Raw genomic sequence first — 18,645 nt, 5'->3', positions numbered from 1 at the left:
ATTAAACTTGAGGTCATTACGCATCCAAGGGTACAGTCATGCAGTGGTTATTGTACTGGACTAGCAACCCAGAGGTTAAGAGTTCAGGCAAGTTATGAAATTGTATTTTGTGGTTGTCATATTGTCATAAAACGCAACTGGTTCACTATTGCCCTTCAAGAAAGGTAACCTGTCACTCCACCCTTCAGTTCCACACGATGTAGTTAAAATTTAATACTCTCTGAAGTGGCCTAACAAACCACTCAATTATGTCTTCAAGAAGGTGGCCCACTACCTTCTTGGGCAACTAGAGATGCCATCCACAGTCCAAGAACAAATAAATAAAAAACAAGGCAATTGAAGACACCATCTCTAGCCATAGTGGCTGCTGTGCATGAATTTTAACAGTCAATGTTGCAAATTTACAATCTGTCTTAACAGCATTTGAGAATGTGGAGTACCTGAATATTTCAGTTGGAGACCTCATTTATTTATTCTTTTAGATGCAAATAGACTATATTTTCTGGCTTTCAGATTTCCAGCATTTGCAGTTTTTTGTTTCTCTATTGAAATTATGCTTATGGTGACCTTTTTGGGCTAGCTTCACCTGATTACTGGTTGAAGTATTTCATGGTTCCAGAAATTGCTTCATCTCATTTAAAGGAAGAGGAATGAGGGATTGGATTATTTCCTCTTCCATAACTATGGTACTCACTTAGAATGAAAGTCTATTCTATCTTGAGAGAAAATGTGACAATGGAGGCAAGAGATATGGAGCTTAAGATAATTTTGGGGTGGAGAGAGCGAGAGTCCAAAACATTATCTTGCAAATCCTGTGATTAAGGAAATATTTGAACCTCGGGCATGTTTAAATTGTTTTTTCCCCCCTGGCTCGCGCATGAATGTGTTGATGTGTTGACACCTTGCTAAGATGCAGTTCAACTGGTGCTAAGCACTCTGATACCCCATCCAAGTGGTCATTGATGTGCGAGCATTGTAGTGTCTGTTAGATTATGGTATGCTTTACGACTGAATTTGATTCCAGCTTGAAAGTTCATATTTACACTTCCAACAGATGTCACTGAATAGTGATCAGAAGTGGGAATCCTGACTCTTCCTCCTTCTTCCCCCCCCCCCCCCCCCAAATTTCTCTGATGCAAGGTCACTGAGGCCAATTGTCATGCCCCTGCCGCTACCCCAACTAACATTAATACAACCTACAACCTTAAGTCAGAAAGGGCTGGGAAGATTGGATTAGTGTAGTCCGTTTTAGTTGAAAAACTAGCAGCAACAGTGGCAAGTTGCGTTTAGATACCTTTGGGCTCAAAATTGGCCAGGAGTTGCTCAATTTTTTTTGGAGCAACTTGATTTTTCTGGAGTATCTTAAAAATCCCTATTTTACACATTCAATTTGCACCAGTGTAAGTGAGTTAGTTAGGATTTTTAAAGTTTTTTTTCCACCTACGCCTATTTTGGCTATTTCGGCCACTTTGGACAGTTAATAGTTACTCCAAACTAACTTAGGCCAGCTTTTGTGACCATTTGTGGCCGCTTATGAAAACCCTTGCGGAGAGGTAGGTACATCGGAGACCAATCGGCCAGAGATAGGGGCGGGAAGGGGAAGTGGAGAGGACCTTACAAAGCACTAAACAAAGCACAAAAAGTAGTAAGCATTCACAAAGACATAAAAACATTCAAGAAGAAATAAAAAATAAAACTAAGTCCTTCATATCAAAACTCTAAACAAAGCACAAAAATAAGCATTCAGTAACAAATAAAAAATAGAAGGAAGCGGAGATGACCTGCACCTAAAGCACTAAGACTTACAAAGCACTAAACAAAGCACAACAAGTAATAAACATTCAATAACAAATAAGAAATAGAAGTAAATCCGACCTTCATCTGAAAACACAAGACTCCATTCATCTGCACTCACCGATTCTTGGTATTGTATTATTGATGTACAAAATTCTAAATAAGTGACAATGTCCTCTGAACAGCACTTACTTACAATTCTTAACATTTACAATGTGTTCCGCAGCGGGCCGGTCGATGCGGGAGACCACTCGATCAGGGATGGGGCGGTGAGCATCGGGTCCCTCCCACACAAGCTGCTGGGGGCGAGGAGCTACTGCGCATGCGCGCACATTCTAACGCGCATGTGCAGACATCCCGGCACTGTGTTCAGCGCCAGGACAGTAGCTCTGCCCCCAATCCACTGGCCATGCTGCGCCAAGCCCCGGGAGAGGCAACACAGCAGCTAGAATCGGAGGACATTTTTTCAGCGCCCTTTTCATCGTGCAAAAGCGGCGCAACTCCAGTGAGTGCGCCAAAAATCTGCAGGGGCCAATTTTGAGCCCACTAACATGGAACAGTGCCTCAGACACGTAATCAAAAAATAGATGGTAACCTTAGGGAGATATTGGGAAGGGTATCCAAAAGCTTGGTCAAAGACGTGGGTTTGGAAGAGAAGAGGGAGGTAGAGAGGCAGATGGGTTTAGGAAGGAAATTCCAGAGTGTGAGATCTGGATGGCAGAAAATATGACCACCGATGGAGAGCAATTCTACAGAGGTGTAGATTCTATGATTCCTGTTTTGTGTGCCTCAGCTTTCACGGAATGAATGTACTGAGCTGCCAAGGAAGCATTGTGTAACTGTTTTGTGCCTGAGGGACAAGCCAATGTTTAATGGTACCTATTCTATAAATATTTATGACTTTTTTAAAATTAGTCATAAAATTTGCAGTTTATCAGGAGCCTACTGACTTCATGGAAGCTGAAAATGCATCTTCTTGGCTGGGCTACTAGGAGTTGAAGTTCAACAGTTTAGAAAGAGACATCTGTAACTTTTTACTAACTCTTCTGCTGTTTACCTCACTTCCCTAACTGCCTACTGTTGTTTATCAAAAAATGCTCTCTATATGCCAAAAAAAATGTAATTCTCTTCCAATTTATCCTTTTCCTGAATCTTGACTGAAGTAATTTAAGTGTTAAGGCAGTTACACGAAATATTTTTAATATATTGAATAGTTATAAATGCCCTCCGTTGCGTCAAAGTAAATAAAACGTTTATGAACTGGGTGATCTCACCTGAGGCAGCAACCCTGCTGCAGGCTTGACTCGGACAGTGTGGCATTCCACTGACTGGTTCCTGAAAACGGGGCTGAGATAGCTAGCACCCACGGAGAGTAGAGATAGATCTGTGCTGTGTGGTGGGGGCCTGCCAGCAGGGAGAAAAAGAAATAAAGAACTAGTGTTAAAGTCCTTGAACTCCCTCCCTAACAGCACTGTGGGAGTACCTTCACCACAAGGACTGCAGCGGTTCAAGAAGGCAGCTCACCACCATCTTAAGGGCAATCAGGGATGGGCAATAAATGCTGGCCTTCCCAGCAACGCCCACATCCCAAGAATTATTTTTCTTTTAAATAACGCCTTTCACATCCTTGGTACGTCTCAAAGTATTTCAATCAATAAAGTACTTTTGAAGTGTAGTCACTGTTGTAACGTAGGAAACTCACCAGTCAAATTGTGCACAGCAAGGTCCCATAAACAGCAATGAAATGATAACCAGATAATCAGTGCTTTTAGAGTGATGTTAGTTGAGGGATAAATAATGGCTAGGGTATTGGAGAGAAATTCCCTACTTCAAAATAGAGCTATGGGAACTTTTGCGTCTGTCTGAGAAGGATGACAGGTCCTCAGTTTAATGTCGTGTCTGACAGGTGGAACTTTCGACACTGCAGCACACCCTCAGTACTGTACTTGGGTGCTCGAGTCCCTGGAGTAGGGGTGGAACCACGACCTTCAGTGAGAGCCTCGCATGCTATCCGAAACACACCGGTTAAAATGACTGGGCAATAATGCAACCCAGACCTTGGGGAAAGAACACTGTCTGTAAGCCCCGGCGCACACCCTGTTCTCGTCGGGGGTTAAAATTGGTCCTGTAGTGGTCATCATTGGTAGGAATTAGCATTATTGTGTAAACTGAAAACTGCCAAATCAAATGGGATTGATCCAGAGACCTAACAATCAAATACAGAGCAACCCATTTGATCACATGCTTAACAGCAGGCTAATGTCATTGTTAGAAAGCAACACAAACAGAAGTCATGATTATGAGTGACTTGAGATTGCTTGAAGCTTCATGAACTGTTCAGAGCTAGCCTTTTGTATTTCTAGAAAACAATATTTGTAAAGTTTGTGAGACATTGAACTAAGAATTTGAGCCTACAGTCTTGTTTTATTTCATATTGTTTATGTTGGGGCTATTTGAAACATTGGAAATCTGGAATGCTGCCAGAGTTTCTTGCAGCACTTAATATTTATGACTCTTAATTTTGGTCTCCCCAAGTGGAGGCATCTTCTGTGTATCCTATCAAACCCTTTTATAATCTTAAAGATCTCTATCAGGTCACCCCTCAGCCCAACCAGTTCAATCTTTCCTGATTGGTATAACCTCTCAGTTCTGGTATCTTTCTGATAAATCTTTTTTGCACGTTCTCCAGTGCCTCTATATCCTTTTTATAATGAGACCAGAACTGTTGACAGTACTCTAGACTTGTTTAGATATTGTAATCATAAGAGCATAAGAAATAGGAGCAGGAGTTAGGCCATTTGTCCCTTTGAGCCTGCTCTGCCATTCAATAAGATCATGGCCGATCTACCTCAACTCCACCTTACCGTACTATAGAAAAACATAGAAACATAGAAAATAGGTGCAGGAGTAGGCCATTCGGCCCTTCTAGCCTGCACCGCCATTCAATGAGTTCATGGCTGAACATGCAACTTCAGTACCCCATTCCTGCTTTTTCACCATACCCCTTGATTCCCCTAGTAGTAAGGACTTCATCTAACTCCTTTTTGAATATATTTAGTGAATTGGCCTCAACGACTTTCTGTGGTAGAGAATTCCACAGGTTCACCACTCTCTGGGTGAAGAAATTCCTCCTCATCTCGGTCCTAAATTGCTTCCCCCTTATCCTTAGACTGTGTCCCCTGGTTCTGGACTTCCCCAACATTGGGAACATTTTTCCTGCATCTAATCTGTCTAACCCCGTCAGAATTTTAAACGTTTCTATGAGGTCCCCTCTCATTCTTCTGAACTCCAGTGAATACAAGCCCAGTTGATCCAGTCTTTCTTGATGGGTCAGTCCCGCCATCCCGGGAATCAGTCTGGTGAACCTTTGCTGCACTCCCTCAATAGCAAGAATGTCCTTCCTCAGTTTAGGAGACCAAAACTGTACACAATACTCCAGGTGTGGCCTCACCAAGGCCCTGTACAATTGCAGCAACACCTCCCTGCCCCTGTACTCAAATCCCCTCGCTATGAAGGCCAACATGCCATTTGCTTTCTTAACCGCCTGCTGTACCTGCATGCCAACCTTCAATGACTGATGTACCATGACACCCAGGTCTCGTTGCACCTTCCCTTTTCCTAATCTGTCACCATTCAGATAATAGTCTGTCTCTCTGTTTTTACCACCAAAGTGGATAACCTCACATTTATCCACATTATACTTCATCTGCCATGCATTTGCCCACTCACCTAACCTATCCAAGTCACTCTGCAGCCTCATTGCATCCTCCTCGCAGCTCACACTGCCACCCAACTTAGTGTCATCCGCAAATTTTGAGATACTACATTTAATCCCCTCGTCTAAATCATTAATGTACAGTGTAAACAGCTGGGGCCCCAGCACAGAATCTTGCGGTACCCCACTAGTCACTGCCTGCCATTCTGAAAAGTACCCATTTACTCCTACTCTTTGCTTCCTGTCTGACAACCAGTTCTCAATCCATGTCAGCACACTATCCCCAATCCCATGTGCTTTAACTTTGCACATTAATCTCTTGTGTGGGACCTTGTCGAAAGCCTTCTGAAAGTCCAAATATACCACATCAACTGGTTCTCCCTTGTCCACTCTACTGGAAACATCCTCAAAAAATTCCAGAAGATTTGTCAAGCATGATTTCCCTTTCACAAATCCATGCTGACTTGGACCTATCATATTACCTCTTTCCAAATGCACTGCTATGACATCGTTAATAATTGATTCCATCATTTTACCCACTACCGATGTCAGGCTGACCGGTCTATAATTCCCTGTTTTCTCTCTCCCTCCTTTTTTAAAAAGTGGGGTTACATTGGCTACCCTCCACTCGATAGGAACTAATCCAGAGTCAATGGAATGTTGGAAAATGACTGTCAATGCATCCACTATTTCCAAGGCCACCTCCTTAAGTACTCTGGGATGCAGTCCATCAGGCCCTGGGGATTTATCTCCATATCCCTTGGTTCCCTTGGATCTAGAAAACTATTTTGAATACATTCCTTGAACTCTTCCTCCACACTATTACTGCAAATTAGTTTGCCCAGTCTATATGAATATTAAAGTCCCCCATGATTACTGTAAACCATTGTTACATGCAACTCTAATTTCCTGATTTATACTCTGCCCAACACTGTGACTATTGATGGGAGCCTATAAACTACTCCCTTGTTGTTTCTTAGCTACACCCAAACTCATTCTACTTCTTGATTTCCCAAGCTAAGATCCTTTCTCTCTCCTGTCTTTATTCTATCCTTTTTCCCTCCCTCTTTTCCATTTAGCTTTTCTCTCCAAAAAATCAACTATCCTGGAATATTTCGATCCCAACCTTGGTCACTCTGCAATCACATCTCTCTAATGGCTATTAGATCAAACCCACTTATTTCTATCTGTGCTATTAATTCATCTATTTTGTTGCAAATTCAGATGTGTTATATTAAATGACCTATGAACACTCGCGAAGTAGCCATTTTGAACCTGTTTAAAAGTCATCGATCTAATCTATAAATGATTTATGGGTTAGTTTGAAATTTTTCTCTCTCTGGCCTGGTGACAGTCTGTCTGCCATAGAGAGGGACTGGCTGTCAGCAATTGTTGCTATTTGATATTCTCTTCAGTTTCATGTTGCCCCAGTTTCCTAAGATTTAGTATTTGCTGGAGTTTTATCTTTGTAAATGTGGTGGGAATTTACTATTTATAAATGAAGTGGAGACAGCAAGAAGGTGACCTTCAATTCACAATGGATTTCCTACCAGTTCAACATTTATAAAGCTGTGGTGTCTTTCTGCAGTTGACCACTGCAGCAATGCACACTTTGTGCACGGCTAGTGAGACTACACATCGTGCACAATCAGATGCTGCTGTAGTGTTCACAGGACTTTGTGTTCCAATGTTATTTTTTATTAAAAAGCTAGCTGGACAGTTACGTAACACTAAATAGTTTTTAAAATTACTTTAGAGGCTATACAACAAAAATTCCATCAGTTATCCTATCAAACCTCAAACCTCAATCCATTCTGCATCAGCCTTTATTGCAGCATTACTTAAAGATGATTGTTGCGGTTTAATCTGCAAAGAGATTGGAAGAAAAATGAGGAGCTATTCCTTTTGATGTAGGAAAGTGATTTTCCCAATTTAAAATAAAATCTTAACTGAGGGGAAAATTAGTCTCAAAGCTTTACTGATTAAACAAAATGGACACTACGCAATTAGTGAATTACTAATCTTGGCATAGCTATCGGGAACATGGCTAACAAAAAGCAGTGTGACTAGGGTTAAATTCTCTCTTCTGGATTATGACGAGACAAAGAGAGCAGTACCCAAGAATTGACTGTATGATAACTTCTATACTTTGTGTGCTGACAATATCTTGATTTGATTAGATACAGGAAGTAAAGGATAATTTGTAACAAGATAGTGCTGTTAATTTTTACTGGATTGATCTTGGACATATGATTTTATCTGCAGCCGGTTTGATAACAGGACAACAGCTTCTCGAAGCTTTGAAGAAAAATGAAGTACATTTATGCAGACAAATAATCAAAAATTTAGTAAGAATATTTTACAGCTTGTACCTCAAACCCACACTGATCAAAATTGCATCTTTGGAACTTGCTACAATTACTGTAACAGTGCATGTTGCATTTTCACTCTTCACAACACCTTCTGTTTCTCATTTTCAACAGTGGGGATTAAGGCAGTGAATATTGGCATGTAAGGTTAATGTCATGACACCTTCTCACAGACCCCTAGGGGGCTACGGACGCTCTGTTGAGAACCCCTGATCTACAGGATGCCCTGCAGCAATTCGCCACAGCTTCTTCGACAGCACCTCCCAAACCCACAACGTTCCCCATCCAGAAGAGCAAGAGCAGCAGGTCCAGGGAAACATGAGCACTTCCAAGTCACGCATCATCCTGATGGACATATATTGCCATTCCTTCATTGTCGCAAGGTCAAAATCCTGAAATTTCCTACTTAACAGCATTATGGGAACACTTTCATCACAGAACCATAGCCCTGCACACACGCCAAGGTTCCTTAGCCATGGCTCTACCACCCTGCACTTGTGAGGGATATGTCCCTATAGAAGCATTTCTTTAAAAATGCACTACTCAGCATATTTTTTTAAATCTAGAAAAGTTTAGACAATACTTAGTCCTAAGAATTATTCCTCTCTGCCGTATAATATTGTACCTAGGTACAGTCCCTGACCCTATTGTTTTTAAATGTGTTTTTATTGCAAGTGGATTTTTCAAAAAGGGCCACATTACAACATAATTCTAAAAGGACAATGTTAAAAAAACAAGCCTGAAGGCTCCGAGTCTCAATGCGAGGAGTGTCGAAATCTCGACTCCCGATAAACGACTCGGACACCTTCAGCTCCGGCAGAAGTTTCTTTAATTTACTTGCTAGCAAGGGAAAGGTCACACTCAGTCAATGGCTAAGTGAACACCTCCGCAATGGTACAATTTCACGAGATATTTATACAGTAAAACCCAAATTATGGCCTCTCCCTGTGTATTGGCTCTGTCACACAGTCAGTGAATACAGATAAAGAGTTAATTACTACATCCTTGTCCTGACATGGTTTCCAGATATTTCCTTTTGTCAGGGTTATTAGTTGGCCAGCCAGCCATTACTCGATGAGAGTGTGGTAATGAGCTATTACCTGCCTTGCATTGTGTCAGGATGGTCCAGTTTCCTGGTCAGTTATCTTTTTGCATCAAATGGATGAGGTCTCTACAAGAGATAATGGCTGGTGGTTTGAGTACTTTGAAAAGGGTGGGGTGGAGTGGAACTGGTGTCGTCTCGACAATAGGAGAGCACCATGAGTGGTACTTCTTCAGGACTTGTCTCCTAGCTGTCTGGTGGCTATCAGCCATTTCAAGCCAGGTTTAGCTGTTTATGCAAGCTGACTGCTTTATGCAGAAATTTCTGGAAGGACCAGGACTCCATTTTGTTATATATTGCAAAGGGCACAAAAATAGTGTGTGGTATCAGCTTAGATAAAAATACATTTCCACAGGAGCATTTGTAATAAGGTGGATGAATTGACTGCGCAGATAGCTGTTAACGGATATGATGTCATTGGGATCACGGAGACATGACTCCAAGGTAACCAAAGCTGGGAACTCAACATCCAGGGGTATTCAATATTCAGGAAGGACAGACGGGAAGGAAAAGGAGGTAGGGTAGCATTACTGGTTAAAGAGTTTAACGCAATAGTAAGGAAGGACATTAGCGTGGATGATGTGGAATCTATATGGGTAGAGCTGCAAAACACCAAAGAGCAGAAAACGATAGTGGGAGTTGTGTACAGACCACCAAACAGTAGTAGGGAGGTTGGGGATGGCATCAAACAGGAAATTAGGGACGCGTGCAATAAGGGTACAGCAGTTATCATGGGTGACTTTACATATAGATTGGGCTAACCAAACTGGTAGCAATACTGTGGGGGAGGATTTCCTGGAGTGTATGAAGGATAGTTTTCTAGACCAATATGTCGAGGAACCAACGAGAGAGCAGGCCACCCTAGACTGGGTCTTGTGTAACGAGAGAGGATTAATTAGCAATCTGGTCGTGCGGGTTCCTTTTTGGAAGAGTGACCAAAATATGGTAGAATTCTTCATTAAGCATATAAATTGGCCAGAAAAAGCAGCAAACCTGAGGACTGGAGAGTGACACGGTTAATTCAGAGACTAGGTTCCTGAACTTAAAGAAAGGAAACTTCGACGGTATGAGACGTGAATTGGCTAGGATAGACTGGAGAATGATACTTGAAGGCAATGGCAGACATTTCAATATTACATGGATGAACTACAACAATTGTACATTCCTGTGTGGCGTAAGAATAAAAAAGGGAAGGTGGCTCAACCGTGGCTAACAAGGGAAATTAGGGAATGTGTTAAATCCAAGGAAGAAGCATATAAATTGGCCAGAAAAAGCAGCACACCTGAGGACTGGGAAAAATTTAGAGTTAAGCAGAGGAGGACTAAGGGTTTAATTAGGAGGGGGAAAATAGAGTATGAGAGTAAGCTTGCAGGGAACATAAAACTGACTGCAAAAGCTTCTATAGATAGGTGAAGAGAAAAAGATTAGTGAAGACTAATGTAGGTCCCTTGCAGTCAGAATCAGGGGAATTCATAATGGGGAACAAGGAAATGGCAGACCAATTGAACAAATACTTTGGTTCTGTCTTCACTAAGGAAGACACGAATAACCTCCCGAAAATACTAGGGGACTGAGGGTCTAGCGAGAAGGGGGAACGGAGGGAAATCCTTATTAGTCAGGAAATGGTGTTGGGCAAATTGAAGGGACTGAAAGCCGATAAATCCCCAGGACCTGATAGTCTGCATCCCAGAGTACTTAAGGAAGTGGCCCTAGAAATAGTAGATGCATTGGTGGTCATTTTCCAACATTGCATGGAGCCTGGATCAGTTGCTATGGATTGGAGAGTAGCTAATGTAATCCCACTTTTTTTAAAAAAGAGAGAGAGAGAGAGAAAACGGAATTATAGATCGGTTAGCCTGACATCGGTGGTAGGGAAAATGCTGGAATCAATTATTAAAGATGTAAGAGCAGCGCATTTGGAAAGCAGTGACAGGATCAGTCCAAGTCAGCATGGATTTATGAAAGGGAAAACATGCTTGATAAATCGTCTGGAGTATTTTGAGGATGTAACTAGTAGAGTGGATAAGGGAGAATCAGTGGATGTGGTGTATTTGGACTTTCAAAAGGCTTTTGACAAGGTCCCACACAAGAGATTAGTGTGCAAAATTAAGGCACATGGTATTGGGGGTAATATATTGACGTGGATAGAGAACTGGTTGGCAGACAGGAAGCAAAGAATGGGAATAAACGGGTCCTTTTCAGAATGACAGGCAGTGACTCGTGGGGTGCCACAGGGTTCAGTGCTGGGACCCCAGCTATTTACAATATGCATTAATGATTTTAGACGAAGGAATTGAATGTAATATATCCAAGTTTGCAGATGACACTAAGCTGGGCTGCAGTGCGAGCTGCGAGGCGGAATCTAGGAGGCTGCAGGGGGACTTGGACAGGTTACGTGAATGGGCAAATGCATGGCAGATGCTGTATACTGTGGATTAAGTGTGAGGTTATCCACTTTGGTGGCAAAAACAGGAAGGCAGATTATTATTTGAATGATGACCGATTACTAAAAGGGGAGGTGCAACGAGACCTGGGTGTCATGGTACATCAGTCATTGAAGTAGGCATGCAGGTACAGCAGGCAGTAAAGAAAGCATATGGCTGGCCTTCATAGTGAGGGGATTTGAGTGTAGGAGCAGGGAGGTTTTACTGCAGTTGTACAGGGCTTTGGTGCGACCACACCTTGAGTATTGTGTGCAGTTTTGATCTCCTAATCTGTGGAAAGGCATTCTTGCTGTTGAGGGAGTGCAGCGAAGGTTCACCAGACTGATTCCCAGGATGGCAGGACTGACATGAAGAAAGACTGGATCGACTAGGCTTATATTCACTGGAATTTAGAAGAATGAGAGGGGATCTCATAGAAACATATAAAATTCTGATGGGATTGGACAGGTTAGATGCAGGAAGAATGTTCCCGATGTTGGGGAAGTCCAGAAACAAGGGTCACAGTCTAAGAATAAGGGGTAAGCCATTTAGGACCGAGATGAGGAGAAACTTCTTCACTCAGAGAATTGTGAACCTGTGGAATTCTCTACCACAGAAAGCTGTTGATGCCAGTTCGTTAGATATATTCAAAAGGGAGTTACGGCTAAAGGAATCAAGGGGTATGGAGAGAACGCAGGAATGGGGTACTGAAGTTGCAAAAATGATCAGCCATGATCATATTGAATGGTGGTGCAGGCTTGAAGGGCTGAATGGCCTACTCCTGCACCTATTTTCTATGTTTGTTTTTTGTAGGCAGCAGCTTTATGTGTAAATAGTTATCCTAAATAACATCAACAGACTGCAGCTATAAGTATAAATGTCAGCAGGCTCATTTGAGTTGTTAAAAAATGTCATAGATTGTTGTTTTTTACCTATGTAAAATTAGGTTTTCATACTGTCCTGAACTAACCATTTTTCATACCCCAAGCCTAGATAGTGTCAAAAGGTCCCATTCAGCTAAAGCTTTTAGATTGACATAACTGACTTAATGGAAGAGAATTTTCATTAGTGTGAGATTTAAAGATATTTGTAAAGTTGTGGCCACTGGTGTTTAGGTCAGTGAATCTATCCCCTGTTGCAAGAGGGTGGCCTGAAGAACGGATTGCAGGCCTCTACCACTGCTGTTCTAAAATGGCCTTTAGGAAGTGCTGCATTCTGATGTGAAAGCATCAGATATCCTCTGTTAACCCAGCTGACAGAGATTGCCCACTGTGTATAAAATTGCTTCCTTTCAAATCTTGTTTATCTACTTGTAGAGTAAAAGCAGTGCTATTGTGAATGATGATTTATGTCAAAATATATTGATATTCTAGAAAGTTCTCTTGTTAGAGAAGGGGTGTTCTTATAATTTACTTCTCAATAATACGATTCACAACAATAAATGTCAGATGTCATAGATTTATTAAGCATACCATAATTAAACATACATATAGCTGAGCCCAATCCTAGCCACACTTTATGGCGGAGCGGTAGGGCCACTAGATAGGAATCAGGAGTGTGAACTCTGGCTAATTTTCTCTCTCAATTTTGGAGTGGTTGGTGGCATGGTGCTACAACTTGTAACTCTGATGGCCTGATGATACAATAAGATTGCTTGGAATTTTGCACTGAATCTGTGCTGATGGCACCCTTTTGGTCACTATATGTGTAAAATAATGACGTGGTCTTATGCTGAGCAGTATAAACAATGTACTGATTTAAACCAGTGCATTTTGTTGCTATTCATTTCAATGAAAGGGCTTTCCTGTTGGGCCATCTTTAGCTGGTTGATTGGGTGAATGACCAGGACACACAAGGCTGGGTTGTATGTGAAGGGAAATGGATTGGATAAGGGGAGGCGCCAGTTTGAGCTATCAGTACAAGCATTCAGTTCAGAAGTGTCGGTGACGGGATACAAAATGCGTATCGCTAATAAGATATGGGAAATGGTCTCCAGATTTTTACATTTTCTCAATGGTGCATTCAGATAAAGCTTATAGATTGACGTCACTGACTTAATGGAAGAGAATTTTTGTTAACATGAGATTTAAAGATACTTGTACAGTTGTGGCCACTGTTTTTTAGGTCAGTGAATCGATCCCCATATGACCTCTGAACTGAGTGCCGACCTCTACCACTGCTGTTCTAAAATAGCATGTGTTCCGATGTTAAGCATCAGATATCCTCTCAGTTAACCCAGTTGACATAAAATGCTCAGTGTATAAAATTGCTTCCTTTCAAATTTTATTTATCTACTTGCAGAGTAAAAGCAGTGCTATTGTAAATAATGATTTATGTCAAAATGTATTGACTGTTCTAGAAAGCCCCCTTGTTAGAAAATGATACAGTTCGCAACATTAAATGTCAGGTCACAGATTTATTAAGTATATAATAATTAAGTACATTTAATAGCAGCACTTATGAAAAAACCTTGAGTTTTAGCCAGAGATTTCAAATACATTACAGTTGCAGATTGATCAGACTGTAATCAAATTCTAAAGAGTCTGTTGGAAAACTCACTTTTTTAATATCCTTTTTTTTTAAACCCTTTCTATATGACAAACCACACATTTCTGCATTACCTAATACAACTCCATAAATTTAATGAGCTTGTCCCTTATCAATAACTTTTATAGTTTTAACAAGTTCTTTAATAAGGCCTTGTACTGAATGACCAAAGGAAGCGTCTCTGCCTGTATGTAAGAATGCAGTAAAATGGTGTTTGATAAGATGCTGCACAGGAAACTTGTTACAAAATTTCAAGTATATGGTACTGTATAAGAGGAAATGTAGCAGCGCGGATAGAACGTCAGTTGGTGTATAGGAAACAATGAGTCTGAGCTAATGGGTATTCCTTGGATTAGGGAGGGTAATGTACCACAGGGATGGATGTTGTGTATCCCCTTTACTCTTTCTAATCAATTTGAACTGTCTATTTTTGATTATTTGCAATGCTCTCAACAAAATGCTGTGGTGAAATCTTTAGGATCAGGTGCAATATGGGAATGCCCCTGTAAGTCATAATCAAAATATAGCAGTGATTTTCAAATGTTCAGTTTTTAATTAGGAATTCTTAATAACCCATACGATCTTAACCATGCTTGTTTGGTTCATGAGAAATAAACATACCCCAATTTTTTTTGACATAATGGTATGCTGGATGGAGATGGGTTTCACATTTTACTCCCGTGTCACATGTAATGTCCCACAACCTGTGTAAAATACCCAATTTTGTTTTTTCCAGCTTTAGTAAAGGTTCTGTTCTCCTTGCATTGTATTCCCCAATTTCCAGAGCTAGTTTCTACAGCTTCTAGTATTATTGGATGGAGAAATATAGCTTAATGCTATTTAATGTTTTTTTTCCCACTGGTCAATTGGTGCACTGGTGTGCAACGGCCACCACACGTTTAGAAAAAAATCCATGCACAGGCATCTTCCACCCTTCAAGATTTAGTTCAGGACCTGGAATTTTAGGTCCTTCATTGAAACATCTGTGAACTTTTTGACGTGGAAGCAAATCGTCCTCAATTCGAGGGACTGCCTATGATGATGATGATCGATTGATCTCGTCATAGGTAAACTTGGCATGAGCCGGTTTGAATCTGGAAAATTGGCAAGATCAGAAATTCTTTTATAAAGGAGGAAAAACTGCTCTTGGATACCATCGAGCCACAGAAGGAGACCATTCAGCCTCTTGTGTCTGTGGCAGCTCTTTGCTAGAGCAATTCAGCACTAATCTCACTGCTCTGCTCTCATCCCATAGCCCTGCTTCAAATAATTATCCAGTTTCCATTGAACCACCCATTCCAATAAAGCATTCCATGTCCACAACAGCATTCCATGTGAAGAAACGTCTCCTAATCGCTCTATCCATTCTCTTGGTGACCCCTAACTGCTTTTATATTGCAGACTGGGCCTTGTGAGACGGGTTTAACTGCACCATTCTGCTACATTTACTTGTGGATAGTACAGCTTGTTTACCAGCTGCATAATGTGGCTTTCTATTCCAAGCATCTGCAGGTTGACTGTGACGTTTGGGCTGGCAACAATTGCGCAAAGTAATGATGTTGTGTTGGGAGTCCCTACCAAAAGGTGCTGCCATCATTGGTACAGCACATTTACTAATCTCAGGAAGATCAGCAGTCGGAAAGATCCAGTTGAAGAAAAATCTTTTTTTTTTTAAAAAGCTATTGGGCGCGCTCAATAAAGGCATTGAGTTAATAATAGAAATTCTAGACAGAAGTAAAGCCCTGAAGGCAGGTAAACCGTGGTAGTAGGACTGCAAAGCTGCTCTCAAAATAAAGCACCTAGCTTCTTCTGTTTGTAAATAGGTTCATTGAACATAAGAAATAGGAGCAGGAGTAGGCCATACGGCTCCTCGAGCCTGCTCCGTTGAGCTTGGTACTACCTGATCCAACTGAAAGCAAAGAGGAAAATCTTACAAGGGGCACTAAGTGGGTTGAATTTCTTGTAACTTTGCAATATTCTAACTCCACAGAGAGAGACAACCAACCTAGACATTGAACCTCCCAGTTGTTGGGTGTCCCCTTTGACTGGGGTCCGTCTTCCCTATATTTTGTTGAGCAAAAGAGTCTGCAGACCCACAAAGTCCCTGGGCTGTTTACGTGGAAATTTGGTGTGGATTGATTTCGTTACTGCAATTTTTTAATAAAAATCCGTGGCAAATGCTCAGCTCTTTAGCAGGCGTCAAGTGCACAGAAGTTTCCAGACATCTGTAAACAACTGAAATACTCAGACAGTCAGTGGGGATTCCTTTTTTTAAAAAGGGTTCTTTCTCAAAAAAACAGCTGTTCCCTTTGTATTGGTGGTTGTTCCATTAAGGAAAATGGAGCTTTGTACCTAGGTAGAACCCTTGGTACAATAACTCAAAATAAAGCTGATCATGGTACCTTAGCTGAGTCCTGACAGTAGCAAAAAGAGCAAAGCTGTAACAAGAATTTCAAAAGCACCATCTGGTTTACTCTCTCAACTGCACCAAGAAACAGCAATAACCTGCACAGAGAGAAGCCATCCATACAGCTGTCTTTGGTTTTTAAGTGGGTATATTAGAACCATTGTCGTCGTCAGTCAGCTGGAGATGCATATGCGGTGGAGGGTGGTGGGGAAAGAGAGGAGAGAGGGAGATGTCTGTATTTGATCTCCAGTATACCTGGGCCAATCCAGGCACAAGCATCACACAGACCTGTAATTACAGAAAATTAAGGTAACGAGAGGGTGATGGCTCTATCTACTACCAGAGGATATGAACATACTTGATGTGCTGCAATTCATTCACTTGCAGATGGACATGGAAATTGTTCAAATAGCATTTCTCCAGTACAAGATCATTCTACTTGCCAAATTTGACTTGGGCTTCCAAACCGATCACTGCAGCTTAGAGCTAACAAAATGGCAGATCTGAAACAAAGCAAAGTCTCCAAATAGCACCCAGAAACACAGCAGAGAAAGAAAATCTATCTTTGTCTGCAGGATTCCACTGATGCATCTGGGATATCTACCTCTTCCTTGCCCTCCCCACCAAAATGAAGCAGCCAGGGAAATATAAGATGGCTCTAATTTAAAGTACCAAGTGTGTAGGCTATCATTTCTGGCATCTACCAATTGGAGGAACAGTAATACTGTACCACTTCAGAGATTATTCTAATCGAGCACCTGTGGGCAACAGAAATTATGAAGCTATATTCGGTAGCCAAGCCTTTGCCTACAGGGAGGAATCAAGGAGGAGTTTTACAGCTGGCAACCCCTGGTTCAGCCATTCCCAGCAAAAAGTTCCACAATTCCAATCAGCCTCACCAACCTTAGCAATCAGCAGTCTCCAAGGAGGTATTGCATTTATACCCATCAGGAGATGGCAAAAATGATCAGTCATGATCTTATTGAATGGCGGAGCAGGCTCGAAGGACCATAGGGCCTACTCCTGCTCTTATTTCTCATGTTCTTAAAAAATGTAAGCAAAATGATCACAGCAAGATGAAATCAGGGAGGAAATTGAAACCCTGAAGGACCCATATGGAATTGAAAAATGTGCATGAAGGGATTGGTAACATGCCAGAGGACTAGTTGTTGAATATTTTACCATGGTAGATTCTAACAATATCGTATTCAGTATCAAATGTGTGTGTGCCATGGGATTTTAACATTGAAGCCGAAGTTTTGAAGGGGCTAAAAAGCAATTCCCTCCCTAAAGCAGATAAAACCATATCCAAGGTACTTAAGAGACCAGGAAGGAGATTTGGAGAAATGCTGATGGTTTGAAGCATCAACAAATTCTGAAGAGATTTCAACAGATGCAGGTGCCCTACTCAAAACATGCTACATACTATACTTGACAACTGAAGATACATTCACCTGATGTCAATAATCAGGAGCAACATAGAATAATGCCTGTATGAAAATACCGTAATATGTGATGGCCAAAACAGGGATTGGTATCTCAGATTGACAGAACAAAACCATATGATGCCGTATATCAGAATTTCCAAAGGCTTGTGATAAAAGTATTCCATGAAAGATGCTTTAACAATCAAATATCCATGGATATAAAGGGTAAGACCTGGAGATGGATTAATAACTTGGTAAAGAGGAGGAAACAGATCATAGAATATGGCTATGATCTGGGGAGCTAGGTCTTAAACGTGGGTAACGGGTCGGGGGGGGGCGGGTATTGAGTAGGGTTGTCCCATTGGTCTATGCTACCATCTTCCCTGTTCTTGGTATGCAAAATGGATGAACTACCTCTATTGAGCAAGTCTTGGGATTTGATGTGGCTTGGAAGTTGCTAGTTGCGTGAGTGCGTCTGTGTGTGTGGCATAATGATGAAAAAAAATTACTTTCACTTGACTATGGTCTTGCATTTGTAAACTATGCTCATTCTTCAAAGAATAAAGGAGACCCAGCAAGTTAGTTAATCTCTCTGAAACTTAACCACAAACTAAATTTGAATAATATTAAATGCAAGTGATTTATGAAGGAAAAAAACTTAAAAGCTATAACTAAAATAAAAACTGAAAATACTATAAATTTGCAGTAGACCTGTTGGCATCTGAAGAAAAGACATTAATAATTCCAGTGGAGTCCCATTTATAATCTGTTTATAAAATTACTCTACTGTTTCATTCAAATTTGAAGAATGGGGTTCAGAACAGTGTTCCTTCCTTAAGCTGCACTTGCACTGATGGGAGA

At 41.2% G+C, this 18,645-nt stretch overlaps 1 protein-coding gene across 4 annotated transcripts in view; it reads left to right on the top strand.

Moving 5' to 3' along the window:
* Nucleotides 1-18,645, top strand: part of bmpr1aa (bone morphogenetic protein receptor, type IAa) — a 249,730-nt gene that overhangs the window by 83,112 nt on the left and 147,973 nt on the right. The window lies entirely within an intron of this gene.

This window comes from Pristiophorus japonicus, chromosome 22 (assembly GCF_044704955.1).
Source record: "Pristiophorus japonicus isolate sPriJap1 chromosome 22, sPriJap1.hap1, whole genome shotgun sequence".
In the NCBI taxonomy this organism is placed as follows: domain Eukaryota; kingdom Metazoa; phylum Chordata; class Chondrichthyes; family Pristiophoridae; genus Pristiophorus; species Pristiophorus japonicus.
Note: the sequence above shows the minus strand (reverse complement) of the source record. Positions and strands in the feature narration are given on the sequence as shown.